The sequence below is a fragment of the Ursus americanus genome, chromosome 2, assembly GCF_024610735.1.
Source record: "Ursus americanus isolate L20-20 chromosome 2, mUrsAme1.1.p, whole genome shotgun sequence".
NCBI lineage: Eukaryota > Metazoa > Chordata > Mammalia > Carnivora > Ursidae > Ursus > Ursus americanus.
In genome coordinates this window covers 75,453,724-75,478,006 of record NC_142128.1, presented here as the reverse complement: position 1 = coordinate 75,478,006, position 24,283 = coordinate 75,453,724, and the positions used below count along the sequence as shown (strand labels likewise).

The 24,283-nt window shown below is 49.9% G+C and overlaps 1 protein-coding gene across 1 annotated transcript in view; it reads right to left on the bottom strand.

Annotated features, from left to right (window-relative positions):
* CAMK1G (calcium/calmodulin dependent protein kinase IG) overlaps positions 1-4,939 on the bottom strand; it is a 29,557-nt gene extending 24,618 nt beyond the window's left edge. Inside the window, exon 1 of the mRNA XM_045787804.2 lies at positions 4,859-4,939. The gene's annotated coding sequence lies outside the window, so the exon portion shown is untranslated. The remainder of the gene's footprint in view (positions 1-4,858) is intronic.
* Between the last annotated feature and the right edge of the window lie 19,344 nt (positions 4,940-24,283).

Here is a 24,283-nt window from a genome sequence, read left to right as displayed (position 1 = left end):
GGACAGACTGTGTGACCCGCAGCGGCATCCAGCCTGGCTCCTTATGAGGTGCTGCTGAGAGATGCTTGGCCCGTGAGCCCAGGACGCAGGTGCCCTCCCCATGCTTCTTCCATGGAGGATCCCTGTCATTCTGTCCTTCCCAGGCTCCACCTGGTGACAGGAGCAGCACCAGCAAGAGACAGACCTCTAAGGCAGAGAAGGATTACCTTCAATGGCCTCCTCACTGCCATCACCATTCCCCAAAGATGCCAGGTCACCTCATGACCTCACGCTGCCCTGGAACCTCTCTCTGGCCCCTCACTCCGCCCACCCTACTCTACAGAGCCTCCTTATGAAAACTTTCCTCTGCGGAGTCCCAGCTGCTCTGAGATGCTTATTAAATGAATCAGCTGGACTAACAGTTTAAAAGTCACCCCTCCTGATAATACATTCCAAAGTCTTGGGCGCACCATGTTTTAATCCAGCCATTCCATTCCATTCCATTCCATTCCATTCCATTCAATGCAATGCAATTCAGTGTGTGTTTCCCAAACCCACAGCAGGGTTCCTAAACTGGACAGGAACAACCCAGAGGAGATGGTGAGAAGGAGAAAATCCTGGAATACCACCTCTGCAGCCTTCAACCCACAGATAATGGCTCTCGACCTTACCCATAGCCACAGTGCCTTTGTTAATGCTCTCACTTGGCGCTTGTGGGCAAGCAGGTATAAATCACTCCGGGCGCAGTGAGCAGGCCTCCGAGCCTTGCTGAGGGACCTCAACAGAACCAGCCCACCCTAAGATTGCTTTATGATCAGCTTCCAGGGTTTTCCATTTCTTGGGAGTGTGACTCAGAAAGGCTTGTGGGTCTTGGGAGGGACGTTATCAGTTGGATCATCTTTCATAAGAATGCTCTCTGCCTCTAGGCTGGGGCTCACGGAGTCATGGCAATATACAAATCACTTGGTTATAAGGGGCTAAAAGGCTAACACTGGGATGTTTTGTTGCCCTGACCTCCAGCTTCCTGGACTTTGGCCCACATTGGACTCTGCGTCATCCTTTGGATTGAGAGGGACATTAGAAAGAGCTCAAACTCTCATTCTGGTTTTGATTTGGTACCGAGGAGCTGTGCAGCCCCAGGCAGATCCCTGTACATCTCTGGGCTTCCACATTTCTCCTTAGTGAAAAGAGGAGATTGGAATAGATTAAGGTGCCTTGAAGTTTGTTTTTCAGACTATGAGTCCCAGAAGACTCTCCGTGTGCAAAGTGGATTTGCTGTTCCTTCTTAGAGATTCACGATCCACATGAGCTTATTAAAGACACTTGGGTAACGCTGTTTAACTGGGCATCTCCCAAACTTACTGGCTTGTGAAACTCTTTCCTTGTGTAACACCTACTAGCATCCAGGGGATCTAGGGTTGCCCAGAGCCTACTTGGGAAAACAGGGAGACTGGCCATCTCTGACACTCGGTGATTCTCCATGTGTTTGAGCAACATAGAAATTTCCAGCAACCTGCTGCCCTCAGTCACAGCACCGCTCTCCTCATGGTGTCAGAGGCATGTAGCTGGGCCTGTGTGAGCTGTCATGACCCATTCCCAGCTCATGGGCTGTAGCCCAAGCCCAGGCCCTGGATCTTAAAGCCTCCTGGAGACTTCTGGCCGGACAGAGCCTCCAAGGAATATGGACTCCCTCCCCAGCACCCCCACTAGGCCAGCGTCTCAAAGGCCAACCCCGCATGCCAGTTTCTGTTCACAACATCACTGAAGAAGGACGTTCTACCAATGCTTCCTGCTGTTTATTTCAGGCTCAAACCCACATTTAAGTTGAAGCAAATCCCTCCTGCTGCAGTGACAAGCCAGAATTCACATGTTGCTGAAAACTTATTGTGTGCTTCTTATAACAGAAATGAAGAAAAGCCTTTAGGGCTTCATTTAGTGGCTGAGGGGTCAACACAAAGAGTCCCTGGAGAGAGCAGGGTGTGCCACAGATTCCTGATGTGCTCTTAACCCCAGGGGGCCTCAGTGTCCTCCTCTGCTGAATGGGAATAAGGATCCCTGCTCTATTCCCCCCCCCCATTCCTGGGGCATCAGGGGGCACAGAATCACTCTGCAACCACTATCATGCTATGCAGTGGGTCCACATTCCAGGCACATGAATTAAATAAACACCACGCACTGGGGAGGAAGAGAGGGAAACAAATAAGACTTTAAATAGATGTGAACACGCAACAGGAGACGTGAAGCCACTGTCCCCTAACCCGTCTCAGCTCCTAAGTACGCCTCACAGTGTGCGCCTCTCATCTCACTGTGATTTTAAAATGTTTAAAACTATCTAATTCTTCATACACCACGGTCTTGAAATGCAAACCGACTGCTTCATCTGGTACTGACCCCAGAGGAGAGAGCTCTGCCGCCACACTGGGAAACACTGCCCGCCCCGGGTTTCTTCATGGGCATCATGCTGGTCTCCCTGGGGCATCCTCCTAAGGAGTTTTCAAGGGTAATAGTGTTGACTGCGTGCCTGCCACACGCGGCCCTTAAGCCGGACCGTGCAAGCGGTGCCTCCTTTGTGCAGGTGCTGGGCTCCTTACTCAAAGTGCCCGGCCAGGCACGCTCCTCCCGGGGAGGGGTGCAGAAGGCGGGCTGCGCGCAAGATGGCTTTGGCGGGAAGCCCTGCGTGACCAGCCCTGACTCCCCGGGGACGCGGGCCTGCCGGCGCGGGTGCACCGGCTTGCGCCCCCGCCCTCCAGGCGGTGACCGCGGGGACGCGCCTGCGGTTGTAGCGGCGCGCGCGGGTGGCCGCTCCCGTCTCATTCATGCTGCAGCTCATCCACCTGCCCGCCCCGCACCGCACGCGCATGCAAGTTAGCTATTTCTGGCCGTGAGCGCGCTTGTAAGCGAGGGGGAGGGAGCCCGGCGCCGCTCTCCGCGGCCCTAGGCCATCTCTCCCGTCCCGTCCCGTCCGGCCCCACGTGCTCCCAGGCCTCGCGGGGTGCGGGCTGAGCGCTGGGCGCGGCACCTTGCCGGGCACTTCACCTGCATCACCTCCCCTCGTGCCTCACTGCCGCCTTTGGGGGAGGTCGGTGTCATGAAGCCCATTTCACAGCTGCGGTACTTATGGGTAGAAATGTTAAGAAAAATGCCCCAAATCAGATAGTAAATGGCAGAGCCGGACTGAGAACCCCAGTCTATCGGAGCCACCACAAAACCTGTTGCCTCTCTCCTGGAGGCGATTATCCGATTTCGCTTACCTTGCCTCATCCTTAGGATGCTTTCATGCAACCCCAGCACCTGACCGAGTCCCCCCGGAACACGTGACTTGGATGCTCTGAGAAAGACACCGAGGCCAGGCCGTCTACTGCCTCTCCTGGCCCCAGCTCAAAACCTTCTGTCACTCAGACTTCAGGCTTCTTTCCCAAAGTTTTGCTCCGTCTTTCTCAAGAGTGCTCTTAATACACACCCGCAGCCCCCCATCCCCCTCAACACACTGTAGCTATCTGTAGTATCATGGAAAGGTCACCGATGATGTAAGAAATTCTGGGTTCAAATGCTACTAGATAGCACCGATATCCAGCTTTGCAGCCCTAGGCAAGCCTCTCTTGAGTCTCAGTGGTCTCTCATCCATGCAAAGGGAGAAATACCATTCGCCCCACCAGCTCGGTGGGCTTGTCCTAAAGATAACTGATTAAAGGCACATTATAAACTGTAAAGTGTGCTCCCCAGATCAAGTATTACTAAGCACTTTGTGTTATGGCCTATTGGATCTCATCTTTGGTCCTGGTTAAGCCTGGGTCAAAAGCATTGCCAGGGGCCGGGCTGTTTCCAGCCTCTGCTCTGGGAAAGATCATCTCTTTCCTTCCCCAGGAGAAACCTGCTTGACTCTTTGACCCTTCTCAGAGATTTTCCTCATGATCCATTTAGCCGGCTCCAGAGCGAGCCACTGGCCAGCCATGCACTACAGCCAGACCAGCACGAGCCCTGGCAGCTGCCTCCTCCGGGAGCCTCGGGGTTAATGCTTGTGCGTCAAAGTTACGTGGAGAGAAGGGGCCACAGTGCAGATGGGGGTGGTGGAGAATCCAGACCTCCTTTTAACATCTTTACCTGCCAGCCCAACTGGGGAAGTTTAAAGACAGAAGGGAGCCGGATGCACCCCTGGGGAAGGTGAAGGAGGCGGTCTTGTGACCGACAGCAATGAGTTCTGCATCCTAACGCAGCCCAGGCGGGACGTGGAGCTGGAGCCTGTCCATGGACCCTGTCCATGGACCCTGCCGGGAGGGACTGAGGCTGGTCCGCTCTCCTGGGGCTTGCAGAGCCACAGGCTGTTTACCAACTGCCTTTTTGCCCACTGGCTCTCTTACTGCTCCCAACAACCCCCGCAGGTAGGCAGAAGGGCACTGCTCCTTGCCAGATGGGGTCAGAGAGGTTAAGAGATGAAGGATAGGCAGGAGGCAGGGGTGTGGGCCTGCTGAGGTACCGGCACTCTGTAGCTGGACAGCCCCTCCCAGCCCCGGAGCCCTGAGGATTGCCCCTAGAATGCAGCCTGCGGGCAGGCATTGCAGGAGGGACATATCCTGATATTTTGCTCCCCTTTCCCTGCTCAGAAGTGCAAACATTTCCCACTCACGCCAACCCTGAAGTGACGGCAGATGGCTCTGCATGGAGATGCCACCTGGGCCCCCATTCAGACTTATTTTCCAAGGCGGCTACAACTTACCCTTGATAGCACAAGAGTCAGGCAAGACAGGAAATGGGGCTGAAATGAGTAAAATACCCAAGCTGCTTGCAAAAGTGGCTCTTCACACACATTTCTAGGTGCTGCCTGCCTCCCACTAAGCCAGGAAACCTCCCCAAACCAAGAAAAGAATCAGACTCATCTTACCCGGAGACTCGGAGGAATGGTGCTTCTGGTGCCCCTACTCCAGCTCCTACAGGTCTGTGAGGATTAGCTGCTCAAGCGCCTTAACAATAACCCGAATTAAAGGGGAGGAATGCAGGGGTTTTCTTTCCCAGGACCGTAACCAGGCAGTCTTAAAGGGGAGGAAAAGTAGCTATGGTGGCTGGCATCTCCTGTCTTTTCTCTGCTGTGCCTTCCCTCCCTCCGAGCAGCATTGAGTCTGATCCAGAAAATTGCTTTTGGAAAGGGCCCTTTTATGCCTTGTGTGTGTGTGTGTGTGTGTGTGTGTGTGTGTGTAATTGTGTTTGCACTGATGTGTGTAATGGAAAGAGAGGGAGGAAGAATAAAAAGCAAAAATAAAGCTTTATACTACAAGTTTCCATTGGCCTGAATGGGGTGGTAACAGAAAATCTGAGAAGCTTTTTAGGACTGCCTGCCTCAGTTTCTCTTTTAACCACTCAGTTGCTGGAGTGTGTTGTTTACAAACGCCTTCCCGGGGAATAGGATATCTACATTGGTTGAAAAGTAGGGATTGAAGACGCCTCCGTGTCTAGTTTACTCTTATAGAATGGGAAGAGAAGCAGGGGGACCCTCTGTTGGGTAGTTCCTCCCCTCATCTCTGCTATGTCTCCTCCCCCTGTTTCTAGAAGCATAGCATCCTGATTCCAAAATCTACCATCCTCTTTTCAGTCCTCACCCATTAGACCTGAGGAGATGACTCCCCTTCTTCTGGAAACTCCTGCTCACTCTGCTCCCCTATACTCACCTCTCCATCCTGCCCTTGGGCTGTTCCTTCAGTGTAGGTTCCTTGAACTTCTGTCTTCTGCCCCTTGCTGTCTCTTTCCCTCCTCTTTCCTTAATCTCAACATCCACGCACAGGGTCTGTTACCCTCATCATGTGAATGTCCCAAATCAACACCCCTGTCTGGATTGTCGACCTTAACCTTACCATCCACACATCCACTTCCATCCACAAACAATCCTGAACATGTAATAGCTTCCTTCAAACCACTCTTCTCCTGTTTCCCCAGCTAGGCTGCAGAGCTACCGTCTTCCCAAACACTCCAGTTAGAGAGCCAGGCACTTTTCTTTGGTTGTGTTGTCTCTTTCATTGCCTTCCAAATCCAATCAGCTGTTATGCACTTTCAGCTGTTTCCTTGAGTTAGCTTTTATATTGTGCCTTTTCAATTTTTAAAGAATCATTTGTGTCTTTTGAATAAATAGCACATTCACATGGGCCAGAAATCAGAACCAGATGGGAAGACATACACTGAAGTGTCTCACCCCACTCTCACCCACCTGCACTTCTCCTCCATCCCCTCCCCCCCGCCCTGGCCTCTATATGTGGCCACTCTTATTAGCTTCTTGTGTACCCCTCCAGTATTGCCTGTGGATACAAGGAAAAGAATAGGTATAGATACATAGATAGATATAGCTATCGATCAATATATATGGATATTCCCTGCCATCCTTTTTTACACAAAAGGCAGTCAGTAAATGCTGCCTCTTCTATAGTTTCATCTCTACAATTTAATTCAGGCCCTCCTTCTCCTCTCTCTGATACTATTGTGATAGTCTAGGCTCTAATTGGTCCCTGGGTGAGGTGGTCCATTGGGATAGCTAAAAGCAGCTCTGGAGAAGTCTTCTAGGTTAGACTCCTGGATGACTGGAGGTGTGGCCTTGGACAAGTGACTTAACTTCTTTGTGCCTCATTTTCCCCATCTGTGAAATGGGATAATTCCTGAACTTATTTCATACACCAGCAGGGTGGAGTGAGACCAATGACTAGCATATGGTAGGCAGTCAATATTACAGTTTTTTTTCCCCTCCAATCCAGCTTCCGTTCTTGCTAGAATTATCTCAATAAAACATATGGATTGCTTTCACCTCAAAAAAAGATCTATTACCCACAGAATAAAGGCCAAACACCTTAGCCAATCATTGGAGGCATTCCAGGATCTGGCACAAAACTATCCCCTCTCCCCTGAACCCCTTCACTGGGACTCCACTGGAACCGACACTCCAGCCATACCATACGACACTGATTCCTAACACGCCACTTTTCTCAAAGTTCCTGACCTTCACTTGTGCTGGCCTACCAATACAGAATGCCCTTTCCTCATTCTCTGCCTAGGGAAATGCCACAGCTCTGAAAAATCCTCATCAAATACTATCTCATCCATGAACCTTCCATGATTTCCCGACTTCCTCACAACTAGTCACTCCTTCCTCCACGCCGTTCCCAAAACTCTTTGTCTACAGCTCTCCTTGGTTCTTTATCTTTTTCTGTCTTGAATTTTAGCCTGTGTTTCCACTGCTTAGATTCCCTGGGTCCAGCATCCCTGACTAGCAGTCACCCTCCTCCTGTTTGAACACTAGAACTGGGGAGTTTATCGCAGCCTGAGACAGTCAAGTGGTGGCCACAGCATCAACATGTGTTAGAAAGTTTATCTCCATAGGGAGCTGAACGCCGCCAGCACACACGTACGTGCACTCGTTCCTTAAATGTTTATCAACACTGACTGCGTACTAGGTACTGGGGACACAAAACCAGACGCAGACTCTACGGTCATAGAACTGCTGTCCAAGCCCATAAATCAGCCAAGTCTATGATCTGTAACGTGCTCTGATACAAGTTTGAATTGGACAAGGAGATGCCGGTCAGCACCAGCCCCCTGGAACCCTCCCCCGCCCCTGCCCCTTTCCTTCCATCCACCTGCACCGTGCTGGCCTTGGTGAGCCACTGAGCCAGGGATGACTTCTCGGCTGTGGAAACAGAAATAAATTCCATGTTGGGTGCTACTGGAGAAAGTGTTACCTTTATGCTGAGTTCCAAAGGCAGATGCCCTCACAGGTACTGATCAGGCCATATGCTGGACATCGGGGGTGGGGGGCAGGGGCAGAGCGTCCATTGCAGCAGCAGTAGCACAGGTGACTAGGGAAGTGGGCGGGCATTTGGGAATGTGTCCTGGGGAGGTGGAACGAGCTTTTGGCACGAGAACGCAAGCTCACGTGTGCATAAACACGCGCACGCGCGCTTGTGCATTGAGGCACGCATGCGCACTTGTGCGTATACGCACGCATGCGCGCATTCACAGTTGCGTGTGGGGTTTTGCCTGGTTCGGATTTTTAATGGCCTTATTGCTATGATTTCTCCGATCAGCAAGTCAATCGAATATGTATTCAACGTCAACTATGTGCCCAGTAGAGGACGCAAGACACAGAAAGCAGGCGGAGATGAATCAATAGATCAGGTGCTAATAACCCACATCGTCCCCAGAGATGGGGCTGTGGCAGGAAAGCTGTGGGTTGGAGGCATCAGAAAAAGTTTCATGGAAGTCAGCCTGGGCCTTCAGGGTGATCTAGGACCAGATTTAGGAGGTGGGTGAGGTGGGTTTAGGGGAAACACAGAGGCTGGGATAGCTAAGATGCATGCGGGAGGAGAGGAGGCGGCCCTGCCGTGAGGTGGGGGACAGGGCTGGCCCGGCGGGGTTTGGAGCAGCCTGGCTGAGGGCGTTGGACTGGGCTGTGAAGGCAGTAGAGGCGCTGCGGGTTCTCCAGCAGCGGTGTTTGTGGGAAAGCAACGGCGGAGTGCCTAATGAGGGGAGAAGTTAGAGACTGCAACGTCAGCAGGGAGGCTCTGCTGACACAGAGACCTGAGGGGATGAAGGTCTGAAGTAAGGGGGTACAGGAGAGGAGAAGGAAGGCCCATGCCCATCAGGGAGCATCCTTCTCTCACCTAAAGTCACCTGTGCATCCGAGCCTGTCACAGGTGAGGTTGGCAAAGGGAGAGGTGGCCAGGTGTACTCACTGGGTGCTCACCTCCACCGCTCCCATGTGGTCATGCTTACCCCCAACTGGACAAAATAAGGGGTCCTCTTATGATTTGGGATAAGGAGGAGACAAGGGAGGTGTGCTCATGAGAACAAAGCAGTCTTTCTCTTTCAAAGAGCGCTGGTCTGCGTTGTCTTTTATGTTTGATTAGATCTCTAGATTGAGCTTTTTGGAGAGCCACCTGACAACAAGACATAATGAGGTGCCAAGGTGGAAAAAGGAAGGGAGAGTGTCGTCTGTGCATCCATCCATCCATCCATCCATCCTTCCATCCATAAAACAGGTATTTATGAAGCACTACTCTGTTTGGGGCAATAGGCTAGGCTCTAAACATAGAGTAATAAATAAGATAAACACAGTTTCTTCCTGAATGAGTCTTGCATTCTAGCTGTGAAGTCAGAATTTAAACAAATATGGATAATTACAATTGTGATAAGTACTATGAATAGTTTGGGGCACCGTGTGTTAGGGGACCTTAGGCAGCCCTGAGAAAGTGACTTTCAAACTGGCATCAGAAGCAAGAAGAACTAGCTACGTGAAAAGTTAAAGAAACACAAGAACAGAATATGTAAAGACCCTGGGGTAGAAAGGAGCCATACCTATTGGAGAGACAGAAGTGCGTTGTCACTGGGCAGTAAGATCAAGAGGGAGAGAAGTCCTGAATTCAGCTGGTGAAGCAGGTAAAGAAACAAATCGTGCAAGGCTTTGAAAGTATGATAAGCTGGGCCACCAATGAACAAACACCACTTATTTCATAACACACTTCCAATCGGAAGTTGGATAAGAGAGAATGGAACAGGCACAGAAAGTGGGTGCGAGAGGGAGGAAATGGAAATTATAGGACAGTAGAGACAGGCGGGCACACAGGCATGAATCAGTGTAATACTTGCTACTTTAGTGTTTATTTGTTTTAAAAATAAGACACCAGATTTCTAGTACTTCCAGGAATAGACACCACTACGTCTTAGTCTACATTGTTCCTGCAGCCTGCAGTGTGCTCATCTTTTGGTTTGAGCAGGACCTTTAAGAAGTGTCCTCCCCTGATCACTCTTCCCTGGGTCCACCGGCAAAATGGATGACCCTCTCTGTTCTCCCAGCACTCATTTCTGCAACAGCACGCCCCCTGCTCCCCTGGCTGGAAATTGGTCTGCCACACGTCAAGGTTGACCATTAGCGATGAGCTCTCTAAGCTTAGAAACCATGCTTCCGTGACCTCTATGCTCTCACATCACCTGGCAGAAAGCATGCTCCCCAGATGTCTGAAAAATCAAAGGGCAGAATAAAACCTAAAAGAAAAGTTTTCTGCTGCGTCCTGAGTTTGACACTCTTCGTAGCAGGAGGAGGAGTTCAGTGCATCGGTAATGGGTTTACCATGGGCTGCCCCTGCACACGTGCAGGATCCAAAAGAATATATTAAACAGTCATTTCTTCCGATTTGTGCTGCAGCTTCCGGTTTCTTTAGAGGGTGCGGAGCATTGGGTGGCAGGGATGGGCTAGTCAGTCAGGACCCCTGGCTACTTCTTCATGACCCCTCCACCTAGGGAGGAAGTTATCAGCTCATTCCACCTGGATCTCTTTGGTCTCCTCTTTCCCATAGCTCCTTCATCCTATATACCCTGTCCTTAGTTCTTTATGTCCTTCTCTTCAGCCCCTGTCAAGGCTCAGCAAACATTCAGCTGTATCTAGCTCTACCCTGGGGGTGGGGGGGGGTGGCCTTGGATCGTGCAGGTGGGATGTCTACAAGGTGAGTAAGTTTTCACCCGCTCCCCTCCCCATGTGTTTGCTATGTGTCTCTGTGCTAAAGAATCTATCGCCTCCAGTGCCTTGAGTCGCATTCCCAAATGAACGCAGCCTTGGTATGTGCCATGTTCCAGGAATAAATAGGGTATAGGACAAAGCCCATCACCCTGGGCTTCAGATTTTTGGCTGATGACCTCATCAGTTCCCATGTGAGAACCTGGTTCTGGTCCCTGGCAGAGATTGTAGAACCTTTCTCTTCTGCGTCCATCATTATTTGCATGTATTTCTCTATCCACAGCTGGCGGAATCAGTCATGACTCTCCATGGTCACCAGCATGTGACCTTGAAAGACAGTAGGGGCGGGAGGGGGTCAAGTGCAGTGAGTGGGTAGTCATGAGTATCACTTGCCTCATCCAAACTTTTATCAAGGCTACTTACAAAGTACCTGATTGTCCAATTTGATTTTAATTTCCTTTTTCTGTTTCTTCCTAAGCCTCCACGGAATAAACAAATAACAAAAGAAATGGAGTACAAAGGGAAATTATGATGTGAGAATTTCACTAAAGAATTTACCCCACTTTACTCTATTCTAGTACTAAGGCATTGACATTGGCCCCAAACTGGGGTCTGGGGAATCTAGCATATGTTTCCACAGTATCTTTATTAGCCAAGCAGCCTGGCTTAAGTCTAGACCTCAAGGATCTTCCTCTTCTTATCTATCAAATTGGGCTAATGATGTCAGTCTACCCCAAGAGTCTGTCTACTCTCAATGACACATGTCAGGAAAGGACTGTATGAAACATGAAAAGTAAGGTTGCATTCATTCCTTTTTGAAAATCACATGTCTAGCTCCAGGTCCTGCCCCCACATTGGGCAGAGTTAGAATGCAGCAGGATTGCTCTTGGCCTCACCTCTGGAGAGATGGGAATCAGGGCTCCTTCACTCCCAAGAGCAAGCTGCTACTGCCCTCTAGTGACAGCATTCTGCCCAGACCTGGTCCCTGTGTCCACCCCATAGGCTAATGGCGGAAACCGGGTATTTTTCTTGGCAGGACCCTTTCTGACCAGCCTTTTCTCAAAAAAAAGCCTTGCCTCATACTTCTCCATGTTCTTGCTTTGGGTGGTGATTTCTGCTCTTTTCTATAAGAACTGACAGGTGTTTTTCAGGCGTCTACTATGTGGGGATGGGCAGTGTGCCAACTTTGAGGTGACACATCTTCCCTCCTCCTACCTCCTTCTGCTGCCCAGTCTCCCTTAGGAGGGGGACATCTCAGACCAGTCATCCGCAGGATGTCATCCTTCTGGAAACATTCCAGGGATGATGACTGAGCCTCCTTCTCTCTCTTCCAGTGGAAAGGACCCAGTGGGACTAAGGACACTACCTACTAATCTCCTCTGTCCTCCTGGTGCTCGGCACAGAGCAGGCATTCTGGAAGGATTTGCCTATTGAAGAATTTGTCTACTGAATAAATCGTTGACCTTCAGAAGTGACTCCTGGATGGATCCTGAAATTCTATAATACGTAAGCATCTTTGAGAGCTACAGTGAAGAGGCTAGGAGTCAAACACGAAAGCAGACCTGGGATTGAATTTTGGGTGCTCTATTACTCGTGGTGTGATCCTAGGCAAGTTTCTCAACATTTCTGAGCCTGTTTCTCATGTGACAAATGGGCATAAAGGAATACTTTCCTCTACAAGAGGGTCATGAGAATTAAATGAGAAAATGCATATGGAGTGTTTGGAAAATGATAAGCATTCAGGAAGAGGACCTTTTGGGCACATGACTCAGTCTGAGACACTGCAGAGACCCATATGAGAGGAAGGCAGCCCAGGAGAGCAGGGGGAAGGCGGCATGCTTAGCCAAGGAAGAGGCAGTGTCTGCATCAATGGGCCGGTGTGAGCACATGTGTGTGCACCCCTGTAAACTAGGTGTCTGGGACAAAGGATTTCCACGTACAGTGAGGTCTCGGCTTAAGAGCCTTGGGTGTAGAGGTGACAGGTCCTCTCCCCTCTTGGGGGAACTGTCTCTTCCAGGAAGAGGAATAGTCCTGAGCCCTCCAGTATCCAGGGAAGTCCAATGTACGCGCTAGTTATGGACTTGGTCATAAGTGGGGAGGCAGAGAAAGACAAAACCTTTCCTTAATAACGGGAGGGTGACAACCAGCACTCTTAGACAGCTGGGATGCTAGGACCTGGGAGCTAGACAGCATTCTGGGGACATATCCACCCCCAGTGTCCCTGGGGAAAGTAGCAACGAGAAAATCCCTTTTCTTCCTCTCCCTACACACTAAGGGCAGGTGAACCTCTTCTCCCCCCTTCCCAGCCCCCGCCCCAGTCCAGGCTTTCAGAGGGAGGAGGGCTTCTGAGGCTGCCAGCAGCATCACTGCTTAGATGTTCTCATCCGCTGTTGTTCCTGGGATGGAACATTTAAATAATAGAACTGATGATAAGTAAAATTTAGCAGAGATGATTTGCTTCTGAGGAAAGAAACGTCGCTTGATTTAGACACCAGATCTCTTGTTTGACTGTTCTCAGCTCTGTGGTCTGAATTTGACCTTCAGAATGGATTGACAGAACCTTGTGGAGGGAGAGAATACAGGCACGGTGTCTCCAGGGCAAGGTCTATGGGCTGAGAACAAGGGCCTGGCTCCGGCTCTGTGCGGTGCGTTGGGAACAGACACAATACACTCCAACCCCAAGGCTACGTCCTGCACGCCTACTGGAGGCGAGTCCACAGCGTGGGGACGGGGGCAGGCTGCTATTGATACCCAGCATAAGGCAATCATCTTGATCTCAGCATTCAGCATTTCTGCCTCCGCCCCAGCTGGTGGGAGGAAGCAGAGAGAAAGTGATCTGCCTAGGCTTTCCCAAACCTTGGAGAAAGCAACCACACTGAGAGATTACAAAGAGGACAAGGGTTTTTCTACTTGCAGTGGTGGCAAGGCCCGTGGACTCGGTAGCACTAGAGAAGTATTGATTGATCCTGAGGTCTAGAGGACCTGAATTATTCTACTAAAAGGGTCATGTTTGGGGGCCAGGCCTGTAAGATGGGGTATGGGGGAAAGAAGGGGAAGACATTTCTTCCATTCTTCTGGACTAGGGAATCGTAGATTCCAGGAACAGAAGAAAAGATCAGCATTCAAGGCAGATGCCATTCGTTTTACCACCCTAGGAAGCTTGGGAAGTATCAGCCTTTGAAACCAAGCCAGGCCAGTCATTTTGGACATTTCTCTGTAAGGTGAAGTTGGCCTTATCATGACCTGGAACCCAGATGAGAATGGAAGGATTAGGGGCCTAGGTGGGGCTCAGTATCTGGAGAGGTGGCCATGGGCGATGGCTGGGGTAGCAGCAAATTGTCACATCCCAAAGTACCCACAAGAAGTCATGGGGGCATCGCAAGTGTGTAGAGACCCCTGCAGTGAACGTCTAGGAGAAGCCAGCGTTCTGAGGTTGTCATGTCACGTGGGTTTGCATGGGCTCCCTGCTCGGCCTGGAGTCCCGTCTTGTTTTCTGCTGAGAAGCTTAGAAGCCAGGCTTCTAGAACAGCTCACATTTGACCTCCCCTGTGAAATCCTCCGTGCCAGAATAACTCTTTCCACAGTATTTGGCAGTACCTTATTCATTCTTCCATTATATGCAATATTTGTAATCACGACATTAATTTATTTCATGAAATTTGGGGCCCTTAGAGTAGATACTGTCTTTAAGTGCCTAGCATATAGCAGCTAGTAATTTATTAATTCAGTCAACAAATAGGAATTAGGATTCGGGAAAGCAGGCTGAGAGACAGCATGAGGTGAGATTCGGGGGGAGGTACCAGGGCGAGACTCCAAACCCGGGTTGGGGGTGGAAACAAAAGCAAGCAAGCGCCCTTGTCCCAGGGGACTTGAGCACTGGACAGGGTTGTCATGCAGGATCCCAGCACAGGAATCCAGGTGGGAAATGGGGTTCAGGGAGGAGCCTTGGTTGCATGAATAGTCTGGGACTCCGTCCGAGAGCTTGGCACGGATCGCCAGCCCAGCAGAGCTGCAGTGGCCACCGGCAGGCTGGACTCGTTCAAGGGCAGATGTGAAACAGCCACCGAGGCCCTGCAGAAATCCTTGGGGCAAGTCGGAGAAGGCTTTAGGAATGGTGGGATTGGGGGCTGGGGTGGAAGAGACACAGCCATTTGGGTTATTACTCAGTAAGGTTTCTAAGCTGTGCTGATACGCGAGGAAGCTGAAGAAATTAGGTCTCAAATCTAATGAATGAATGATTTCTTCTTCTCTTTGAGCCCTGGGCATTGGCACCCCCATCGGCCCGACAGATGGGATGGTGGTTGGAGGAGCGCCTACCTTCCTGTTACGGGTTGAATTGTGTCCCCTCGAATTCATGTGTAGAGCGCCCAGAGTGTGATCTTACTTGGAAGTAGGGTCATTGAGCTGTAATTCGTGAAGGTGAAGTCACTAGGTGGGCTCTAATCAGTAGCACTGGTGTCCTTATAAAAAAGTGAAATTTGGGTACCGATTTATACACAGGGAGTACACCACGTGAAGACAAAGGTCGAGATTGGGGCGGTGCTTCTACAAGCCAAGGAATACTAAAGCTTGCTGGCAAACCAGCAGAAACTGGAAGAGAAACCTGGAACACGTTCTTCCTCAGAGCTCCCAGGAGGAACAAACTCGACCCCAACACCTTGATCTTGGACTTGCAGCTTCCAGAGCTGGGAGACAGTACACTTTTGTTGTTTAAGCCACTGGTTTGGGTATTTTTGTTACAGCAACCCTAGCAAACTCACACACCTCCATAGGGATGGGTAGGAGTGAAGGCCGGGGGTGGGAACCAGGACAGGGCAGCGGTGAGGAAGCATCTGGCTTAGCCTGCCTCCCTTGCACACGGGCTGGAGTGAGAGCCACAGAATTCCCCAAGACTGCCTTCGCTGCCCCCTCGAGATGTGCATTTGCTGATGGTGTGAAACCCTCAATCCTGTTTCTGCACTTCCAGTCCGGAGTCAGAGCCCAGGCGGGGCCCTCCAGGAGCTGTGGATGCAACATGCTTTCCATGGCAGAATTAGCTGAGAAGTGAGTTGTTACTACCTGTTTTTCAAAGCACAATTTCCATTGCTGGTCCATCTGACAGGTACTCTCGCAAGAACAGAAAGAGACATTTCCGTGCCTTTATCCACCTGGGTGACTGGGTCAGAAAGAAGTGCTTCAGTCGCTACTTGGTAGAACTATGCCTTGGTATTGCTAAGCACACCCCTGAGCAGGTTGGAGAACCTTCACCATACAGATCTTCAATGCAGAATACTTATTTGAGCACTCAGTTTATTCCCAATCATCCGTCTCCTTGGTCAGATTCCTGGCTGCAGACCTGGGTTTGAACTGTCATAAGAAAATGTGAATGTTGAGTGAATGGGTGTGCGTGTGCGTGTACGTGTGTGTGTGTGAGAAAGAGAGACAGAGACAGAAACAAAGAGACAGAGATGGATGGAAATAACTGACCACGAATCTTTGGTAGCTGTCTAAACAAAATAGCTAGTATTTTCAGATTTCCTTGAAAACTGTTGTGTTTCAAAATCACTGCCAAAGAGATTTTGAACTTCAGAAAAACAGGAAATGAGAGGATTGTAAACCCCAGGGAAGAAATCTGACATTTTGAGGCCAAAGACTGACTCCGTTTGATGCACTAACAAGGACCATTAAGTATCCTGTGTTTTGTTAAACAGATACTTCTTGCTGACCTAACATTCCCCCAGAAGTATGGAGTGACCAAGAGGGCCAATCCAGAGCTCGGGATTTGAAACTCTTTAAGACCATGGACCAGCGCCCTCTACTGGCCACTCTTGGCTCAGCCAGTGGCCGTTTCCGCAGTTAAGTTCGTCCTATTGCATCGATGACTTAAAAACAGAACTCATTGAATCCAGGGTGTCCAGGTAGGATTTTTCTCTCCCACTTCCAACTATATTTTTTTCTAGCTCCTCCTTTCCCAGTTTCTTGTGGAGTGTGTGTGTGTGGGGGGGAAGGGGAGCTTTGATAAGACAGAATAAACAGTTTTTATTAGCATAAATCCACGGACATTTTGAGAGCCTCACTATCCATGGCAGAAAGGCTTATTTTTCATGTAGATGATCTAATCTGAGGGATTCAGTCCGTACTCATTGGGACTGTGCTTCCGTTATGCTAAGACTTTAAGCCTCTTCGTTTGATATTGTCAAGTGAGACCCTGCCCTCGCCCACCAGGGTAGTGAGGGGAGATGCCCAGATCTTGGGGTAGGGACAACGCAGATTGATGTGTCACTCCCTACAGAGCAGGGCTAAGGGGACTGGTTGGGGGGAAGGAGGAAAGGAAGGTGGAGTAGGGCGCGTCCAGGGTCCCATTCCTGTATGATTTGGAAGGCAATCCTAAGAGAAAAGCTGAGAAACGTCTTGTCCAACTACTGGGAAGATTGTGTTCATTTAGGGGACCAGACACAATCTGCCTGGTCTTCTAGCCACTGGGGGCACCAGGGAGGGCCTTTCAACACCCTCTGTTGGAACTGGACCCCATTTTCACATATTTGGCTTGAGCCAACTCCTTCATGTATAAGGAGGGCTACTTGTGTGGGGCTGATCTCTCTGCAGAACTGTTTAGATTTAGAATATTTAAGTCTAGACTTACCCAGAAACCAGGTCATCCCACTACAGTCTCCCCTACTCTTCTCTTCAAAAATAAAACGAACTGCACAGTGATGGAGCAGAATAGTCTTTAGAAACACGGACTCTCATATCGGACTGTCCGGGTGATGGTCCCTGTAGTGTCTCTTACTACCTGTATGACCTGGGAAAGCCACATAACCACACTTTGCCTCAGTTCCCTTATTTATAGAGTGGGAATATCGATGGTGCTCACCATAGAGGGTTGTTGTGAGGGACAAGTGAGTTAAGACACCAAAGCACTGAGAACAGTTCCTGGCACATGGGAGCACTCCACAGTTGTCTCCCACCACCACCATCATCATTCTACGACCAACATGTAAGAGACGGAAAATATGGCCCCAGGAACCACCACCGCATTTGTACTTGATTGCCCATGTTCTCATGAGTGGAATGGGAGATGTTCGGGTGGTTTGTCTATCAGCACAAGGGGTCACCAACATCCAGTTCACCTGTCCTCTTCGGGACACATGCACAGGGCCATGTGAGGAGTTCTGGTCGATAAAATGTGAATGGATATGATTTCTGTCATCACTTCGGGGCTGAGCAGTGAAAAGCCCAAATACGATTCTTCACTTTCTCTTCCTTTGTCACAGCAGCTGTGAAGGGTGGAGGTTAGAGAAGATGGGGGGGCACCGGGGAGCCCGGGTCCTCCAGGGACTGTGTGGAGCACAGTCGCACTGACTTTTTCCGTATGTGGCATGAACAAGAAATGAACTTTTGTGGTGTGAAGCCGCCGAAGTTCAGAGTCATAACCACAGCACAGCCAAGTCCAGTAGTTCTCGGCCTGGTCCGCTTACTCGGGGACTGTTAGAAATGCAGATTCTCAGGTTCCACACCCCCCCCAGAGTAAGTCAGAGCCTGAGGGTGGGGCTAGCGATCTGGGTTTTAACGGCTCCCCAGGAGATCTTGACACGAGTTTGCGAGCCCCTGCGCTAAGCTATCCTGAATGCTTTCTCAGGGGCCCCTGCTTGGGATGGTCCGTTCTGCTTTACCCCTTTCCATTGGTAGAGAAGGTGAAGCCCCAGCTGCCTCAGAATGGTTAACGTCAAACATGTCAAGGCCTAGGGTATTTACCCGAGGTCAACAAACCACCTGGAAATGGGTTCACTGTTGCTTTAAGGTGAGTGCCTTCTGGTTCTTTTCAGGAGTGTCTGAAAGCACTGGGTTTATTGCACTCTTTTTCACTCTGCTTTAGAGCCCTTCCGTACCCCAGGGAAAAAAGGCTGATGATCCCTGTTTCACCAAGGAGGAATGCGAGGCTCTGAGTAGCCAAGTTGTTTGTCCACAGCATGGAGCTATGTAGCTTTGCACCACACACAGGCCTGGCGCTGGGCTTCACACAAGCCCACTTCACACAAGCAGACACTCGGTAAATGGTTGTAGAGAAAAAAGAAGGCACAAAGACATTGGCTGCTCTAAAACTTCGTTTAGTTGTGTGAGCTTAGCTGGGTGTCAGTCCTGGTGCCCATTGCTGTGTCTGGGTGGGTCCTGCCAACATGGGGGGTGTGTAGGCAAAGGGTAGACACAGGAGGGACAGGGAAGGGCTGGGTAGCACAATCTGATCCCGCCTTCCTGAGTCCCTTCGCCAGGCAGAGCTGTCCGCGGTCAGCAGAGGGCAGTATTGCTTTAACAACCACTTTGATTACTTCTGGAGAAAGACTGCTTGCTCACATCTGCTTTGACAACACTGGTGGAAATGACAGAGGGTCTGGTTGCTCACATCTGCTTTGACAACACTGGTGGAAATGACGGAGGGTCTGGTTCATGTGAAGAACGAACACAGCAAAAAAGTTAGACACCTACATACCCACCATCTATATTATTAGACAGTTAGCATTTCCTCTATAATTCTTTCAGATTTTCTAGTCTGCAAATTTCTTATTAAAATGTCAGTAGAAGCTCTGCCACCCCCCGCCCTCTGGCTAGTGGGGAGCTCCCCTGTGTGGACCAGTCCCAGAGCAACTAAGTGTGTGCGGTGGCATCAGCCTTCATTAAGGGTCCTATTCATCATATTCTTGCTGCTCAGATATGTGTGCCCAACCAGCTCCCCTCCACACATTCTCTTTCCTTCCCTGTCTTTTTTTTCTTCCTTCTCTCCGTCATCCCTCATACTCTCCACTTTACCCCTGTATCCTGGCACGGGTCTAAGTGGGAAGCTGATGGCTTAGTAGGGCCAGGTACTGGGAACGGGGGGGTAGGTGTGAAAGACACAATACATCCCCTCCCTTAAGAATTTTTAGTCTTGCAAAGACAAATCCGCAGAAGCAGAACTTAGAGGAGAAAGGCAGGAAAACATTTAAATCATGTTCTCCAAGCCATAGAAAAAGTGCACATTTGAGCCTCTGACTCAAATCTTAGCAAGAGGCTCCCAAGTTTTTCAGGACTTCTTCATCATGAACTTTCTAGAATGCATCTCTTCCATGTCTGCAGGCACACTGCAAGGTTTTCCAAGAGCCCATTCCTATACCCAGGAGAAAAAAGGAACAGATTCCTTAATCTGGCTGTGAGAGGGCAGCTCAGCTCATCCAGGAGGTCCCAGGTAACCCTCCCCCTGGGATTATTAGAAGCCATTCTCGCACCCACCGGAATCATTGGGTCAGGCCCCCTAGGACCACCCCAGCCAGGGGCAGGTCTTAACCAGGTTTTAAATCAGCCTGGCTCCGTGTCCCCCGGCACTGGCTCAGCCTTCTGAAAAGGAAGCTGTTTCCTACTGTTGTGCCGCCAGAGGGACCCAGGGTGCCCTGCTGGGACCTGGATGCTGGGAGGTGAGAGGCACCATCAGTGGCCTATGGCTACACTGGCATTAGGAGATTAATGAGCCTTTTTGAGTAATGAATGTAGCTACAGCCAACTGTTGGCAATTAGAGCAAAGCCATGCTGTGCTCTGGATCTGTCAGCTGGGACCAATGGAGGAGCAGAACAGTGGGAAGAGCTAGACAGAAAGGAAGGAAGGGTTGAAATTCTACCTTCCCTGTCCTAGGCCAGCACTCTGGGTCTGCAATGATACTGAGTTAAGCCTTCCATAACCGTATGAATCTGATATCTCCTTGATTTGAAAGACATATATAAAGCAGTGAGGGGCCTTAGGGGGTCATCTCGTCTACCTTCCTGCCTCTGCTTGGGACCACGCAGCAGTGCTTCTCAAAGTTTATTCTGGGTACAGTTCACCTGGGAACCTGCAAACCTTGTTTCCAGGTGATTGCTGATGCTTCTGATTTGGGGACTACACACTGAGTGACAAGATCCATAGCCGGGGAGGGCGGGGGGGAGAGGAGAGGGGAGAGAGAGAGAGAGGGAATTTATTTCATTAAGTTGAGATCTGTCTCTATACTTCATTCATCATTTATACGTTCATTCATCCAACAGTGCTAGGCAGCTGGATTCACATGTATTGATACAGAGATGGGTAAAAATAGCCTGGAGTAACCAGAGAGATGCCCTGGAACTAGGAAGAGGAGACTAGGGGGCAGAGTGGGTACTGGACTGAGTCACACTGGAGTGAGCAGCTGAGACCTCTGGGAGCCTGTGCTCCTCCTCCCTTCGAAAGGATGCCCTTCTAAAGACAGCAGCCAAGGGCCAAGACAGGCAGTAGGGAGAGAGAAGTAATGCTCACATCATCTTCTCTTTAAGAGAGAAAATGCATCTTAAAAGCAGTGGGAGCTAATTTGCTCTTCTCTAATCAATCACCCAGTATAGAAAACGAAAACGCACTGCAGCAAGCCTGAAACAGCTGAGAGGGGCTGCGAGGCTGGCAGGCAAGGGGGGGAGGGCCTGCAGAGAGGATCGTTTTCTCTTTATGGATTTAAAATAAAATGAATCTTAAAGACATATGGCATGTGTGTGCGTGTGTGTGGCTGTGTGCGTGTATGTCGGGGGTCGTGTCTGAAGTGGCGCCAATCTTCTGCCGGTTCCCAGGCAGCTCCAGCCTGCCCTGTCCTCCTGCCTCTTTTCTGATGTATATGTGGCAGCAGGGAAATGATGAATTCTGTTAAGGCTTCTCTGTACTTCTCCCTCCAGAAAGGGTCCCCAGCAGCATGGAGCTTCCTCTTTAAAGAGCTTTCCCTCTTCAAGCTTATCCCTGGATAGCTTCTGTTCCCTCCTGGGTCTTAGTTCCCTTCCCTGTAGAATGGGGGAGATTCACTGTCCGTTCACATCGCTGGAGTGCAGAAAAGTGGGACATTACTAACACTGACGTAACATAGACTGCCGGAGAAGCCGGTGCTCGGGCTGTTTCTGCCTGGGTCTTAGGTTTGGGATGAGGAGGACAGCCCCAGCTAGTCTTAGGCGGTAGCTCTGGAAGAAGCACCTCTCCGAAATGCCATGTGGTACCGTGCACCGTCTCTGGCTGCCCCGTCTTACTGTTCAGAGACGTGTCCCCAGCCAGCTCTCTTCCTCCCTTGCTCTTTCCTTCCCTGTCTTTTCTTCCTCTTTCTCTCCCCTTCCCCTCATATCCTCTCCTTTACCCCTGTATCTAGCATGACCATATTTTTCAAATTAAAAATTGGAACACAGCCTGACAATGGGTCAGAGTATTTGAAATCCTGGATGTTTACAGGGATTCTAGAATGTATGATCACTCTAAACACCCTTCTTTATGCTTCCTCCTTTGCCCTACTGCTGCTCTGGGCTATAACTACGTGGCCATAAGACAACCAGTTGGGGTCAACATGATGCCAAATATCCAGATGTTTAGAAATTCCAGATGGTAGATTTAATTTTGCAGTTTTTTTATTCTGGGTGCTTAGTGCCCTGTGGACACAATTCAACAAAAACAAAATAGATGAATAAATACAGATGACCTCTATAGCCTAAGCAGTGAGTTGTTCAGCATCTTGTCTTCAAAACAACTGGTAGACAGACTTAGAGGTTTTTTTTCTTCCTGCTGACATCATTTTGGTGGTGTGTTGTGCAGACTTCATATAAGCTGTCTCTGACCGTGCTTTCTGGGGACCCTCGCAGGAAAGAGACTCTTCCAGTGAAAGAACAGCCTGAGAAAGAAAACCATGGCTTGGTTTTCTGGAGCCATAGGGTCTGTGTAATAGTGAGTGGAGTCCCTCATCCAAAGCCCTATTACATCATCCATCCATCCATCCATCCATCCATCCATCCATCCATCTATATATCCATCCATCCATCCATCCACCCATCTATCCATATGTCCATCCATCCATCCATACATCTATATATCCATCCATCCATCCACCCATCCATCCATATGTCCATCCATCCATCCATCCATCCATCCATCCATCCATCCATCTATATATCCATCCATCCATCCACCCATCCATCCATATGTCCGTTCATCCATCCATCCATCCATCCATCCATCCATCCATCCATCCACCCATCCATATGTCCATCCATCCATCCATCCATCCATCCATCCATCCATCCATCCATCCATCTATATATCCATCCACCCATCTATCCATCCACCCATCTACTCACCCACTTCCTCATTTACAGACCTGCTTGTCTTCCCTCTTTCTCTCCCTCCCTCCCTTTTCTTCCTTTCTTTCCTTCCTCTCTCCTTCCCTTTCTCCTTCCTTACTTTCCACTTTTAAAACTTATACACCTGCTATTTACCCTGCACTGAGCTAGACACTGGTCTTGGCCTGCTATCACTGAGTTTATTGGGTGAGACAGATGTGCACACGGCTATTACAATGATGTTGTAGAACATACAGGGGTGCATTTCTTCCCTAGACCCATCCCTGGACATTCCCACTGTCGCCTGGCTTTAGGTCTCCCCCCTCCCCAAGGGGGGGCATTATGTCCAGGAGTTCAAAGAATCGCAGAGAAGGGCTGCTGTTTGTGGTAGGTGGGTCTCGTTCCAGACAAGGTGGGTGGCTGGAAGAAGGAACAATTTGTATATAAAAATTTGAATGCTATCCTTTGATTTCTTCTCCCTCTAGAGCTCTTAATTCATATGTCTTCACAGAATAGCCACCCTCCAGTCATGGGGAGCAGCAAGCCTCTGATGAGGTGGAGGACCTTTCTTCTCTGAGAATGTCCTGCTCTAGCATCGTCACCCCCTGGTGGGAGCAGAGGGACAGGGAAGCACTGGCCATTCATTTATCTCACTTCTGGCTGGTGTCTGGCCTGGTGGGAGAGTGTAACCAAGAAGACAGAAGGCTCATGGCTTTTGGAGCTTAATTAAACATATTTACAAAACCCGGGCCTGGTTAGCTAGCGAGGCACAGTGAGACCGAGGCTGGTATTGTGCTGTAAGATTAATAAACCAATTAAATAAAGATTGCAGCGGCTTGGCAACCCCATTGGGGGCACGAGGCGATTTTGACAGCTGCTCTTTTCTGATGATTGCCACAAATTTTAGAAGAAAACACAGCCTGGGCTTCCCTCATTCCATGAGAGAATACCCCAGGCTGTTGTCTTGTCTAATGGCTCACACTGCAAGTCAGGTTTTTCCCCAAGCTGTAGGTTGGATGTCATGTTTAGCCAACTGGGAAAAAAAGAAAACGAAAGCTATTTCTTTCCCTCCAATCCTTTAAAAAATATCAAAACCCACTACTATGAGACCATTTATTTCTCGCTGCAATGTACCGTTTCTGGGGGCAGGGGAATGGGGTAGCAGGGGAATTCTGGGAGTCCCAGCAGGAAACTGAAGAGGGGGCTCCCTGTGGAGGGAGGCCCCAGCTCCAGCTGGTCTTTCTCTTGTCCCCTTTCTCTTGTGTTAGCATGCTCCCTCAGAGCTCTGCTTCTCTCAGAGTCAAATCACTGTTTGGATTTCTACAAGTGTTATATTAGGTTCAAATGTCCCCCCTTCCAAACCCTCCCCATTCCCTGGGGGCATAGTTAGTAAAAACAGTCCCTTCTGCTAAGTGCAATGAAGATCTTTCTTTTGTGAAGCAACAAGTACCCTTACTCAGGGAATGGCGGTGAGGAGTGAGCTCCACACACTTCTCTTTCCTCAAGACCGCTGGAGGCCAGGCCCAAGGCTTTCTGCTTAGAACCCTGAGTGAGACTGTGGCCAAAAATGTCCCCACCTGATGGGACAGTTAGGAGCCTTGCCTTCAGGGATATCCAAAAGCACGAAAGAAAGAGTGTTAGGGGCTTCCTACCCTGGACCAGGTGTGGGGGCCCTGTGTGCTCTGGGGGGCCTGGTGTCACACCAGCTGCCTTGGCTCCCTTCCCACA